The following is a 2,509-nucleotide window of genomic DNA, read 5'->3' on the forward strand; positions in this document are numbered from 1 at the left end:
TTGTTCATGTTGTTCCTGTTGTTCTTGTTGTTGTTGATCTTGTTGTTCTTGTTGTTCTTGTTGTTCATGTTGTTCCTGTTGTTCTTGTTGTTGTTGATCTTGTTGTTCTTGTTGTTCTTGTTGTTCCTGTTGTTCCTGTTGTTCCTGTTGTTCCTGTTGTTCTTGTTGTTCGTGTTGTTCCTGCTGTTCTTGTTGTTCTTGCTGTTCTTGTTGTTCTTGTTGCTCTTGTTGCTCTTGTTGCTCTTGTTGCTCTTGTTGTTCTTGTAGTTCTTGTTGCTCTTCTTGCACTTGTTGCTCTTGTTGCTCTTGTTGCTCTTGTTGCTCTTGTTGCTCTTGTTGCTGTTGTTGTTCTCGTTGTTCTCGTTGTTCTCGTTGTTCCCGTTGTTCCCGTTGTTCTCGTTGTTCTCGTTGTTCTCGTTGTTCTCGTTGTTCTCGTTGTTCTTGTTGTTCTTGTTGTTGTTGTTCTTCTTGTTGTTGTTCTTGTTGTTCCTGTTGTTCCTGTTGTTCCTGTTGTTCCTGTTGTTCTTGTTGTTCGTGTTGTTCCTGCTGTTCTTCTTGTTCTTGCTCTTCTTGTTGTTCTTGTTGCTCTTGTTGCTCTTGTTGCTCTTGTTGCTCTTGTTGCTCTTGTTGTTCTTGTTGTTCTTGTTGCTCTTCTTGCACTTGTTGCTCTTGTTGCTCGTGTTGCTCTTGTTGCTCTTGTTGCTCTTGTTGCTCTTGTTGCTCTTGTTGCTCTTGTTGTTCTCGTTGTTCTCGTTGTTCTCGTTGTTCCCGTTGTTCCCGTTGTTCTCGTTGTTCTCGTTGTTCTCGTTGTTCTCGTTGTTCTCGTTGTTCTCGTTGTTCTTGTTGTTCTTGTTGTTGTTGTTCTTCTTGTTGTTGTTCTTGTTGTTCTTGTTGTTCTTGATGTTCTTGTTGTTCTTGTTGTTCCTCTTGTTCTAGTTGTTCTTGTTGTTCCTGTTGTTCCTGTTGTTCCTGTTGTTCCTGTTGTTCTTGTTGTTCTTGTTGTTCCTGTTGTTCCTGTTGTTCCTGTTGTACCTGTTGTTCTTGTTGTTCTTGTTGTTCTTGTTGTTCTTGTTGTTCTTGTTGTTCTTGTTGTTCTTGTTGTTCTTGTTGTTCTTGTTGTCATTGTTGTTCTTGTTGTTCATGTTGCTGTTGCTTTTGTTGATCTTGTTGTACTTGTTCTTGTTGTTCTTGTTGATCTTGTTGTTGTTCTTTTTGTTCTTGTTGTTCTTGTTGTTCTTGTTGTTCTTGTTGTTCTTGTTGTTCTTGTTGTTCTTGTTGTTCTTGTTGTTCTTGTTGTTCTTGTTGTTCTCGTTGTTCTTGTTGTTCTTGTTGTTCTTGTTGTTCTTGTTGTTCTTGTTGTTCTTGTTGTTCTTGTTGTTCTTGTTGTTCTTGTTGTTATTGTTCTTGTTGTTGTTGTTCTTGTTGTTCTTGATGTTCTTCTTGTTCTTCTTGTTCTTGTTGTTCGTGTTGTTCGTGTTGTTGTTGTTGTTGTTGTTGTTCTTGTTGTTCTTCTTGTTGTTCTTCTTGTTCTTCTTGTTCTTGTTGTTCTTCTTGTTCTTCTTGTTCTTGTTGTTCTTGTTGTTCTTGTTGTTCTTGTTGTTCTTGTTGTTGTTCTTGTTGTTCTTGTTGTTGTTCTTGTTGTTCTTGTCCTTCTTGTTCTTCTTGTTGTTCTTCTTGTTGTTCTTGTTGGTCTTGTTGTTCTTCTTGTTGTTGTTCTTGTTGTTCTTGTTGTTCATGTTGTTCCTGTTGTTCTTGTTGTTGTTGATCTTGTTGTTCTTGTTGTTCTTGTTGTTCCTGTTGTTCCTGTTGTTCCTGTTGTTCCTGTTGTTCCTGTTGTTCTTGTTGTTCCTGTTGTTCCTGTTGTTCCTGTTGTTCTTGTTGTTCGTGTTGTTCGTGTTGTTGTTGTTGTTGTTGTTGTTGTTGTTGTTCTTGTTGTTCTTCTTGTTGTTCTTCTTGTTCTTCTTGTTCTGGTTGTTCTTGTTGTTCGTGTTGTTCGTGTTGTTGTTGTTGTTGTTGTTGTTCTTGTTGTTCTTCTTGTTCTTCTTGTTGTTCTTCTTGTTCTTCTTGTTCTGGTTGTTCTTGTTGTTCTTGTTGTTGTTGTTCTTGTTGTTCTTGTTGTTCTTGTTGTTCTTCTTGTTCTTCTTGTTGTTCTTCTTGTTCTTGTTGTTCTTGTTGTTCTTGTTGTTCTTGTTGTTCTTGTTGTTCTTGTTGTTTTTGTTGTTCTTGTTGTTCTTGTTGTTCTTGTTGTTCTTGTTGTTGTTCTTGTTGTTCTTGTTGTTCTTGTTGTTCTTGTTGTTCTTGTTGTTCTTGTTGTTCTTGTTGTTCTTGTTGTTGTTCTTGTTGTTCTTGTTCTCCTTGGTGTTCTTCTTGTTGTTCTTGTTGTTCTTGTTGTTCATGTTGTTGTTGTTGTTCTTGTTGTTGTTGATCTTGTTGTTCTTGTTGTTCTTGTTGTTCCTGTTGTTCTTGTTGTTCCTGTTGTTCCTGTTGTTCCTGTTGTTCTTGTTGTTCC

This window comes from Megalopta genalis, unplaced genomic scaffold (assembly GCF_051020955.1).
Source record: "Megalopta genalis isolate 19385.01 unplaced genomic scaffold, iyMegGena1_principal scaffold0032, whole genome shotgun sequence".
NCBI lineage: Eukaryota > Metazoa > Arthropoda > Insecta > Hymenoptera > Halictidae > Megalopta > Megalopta genalis.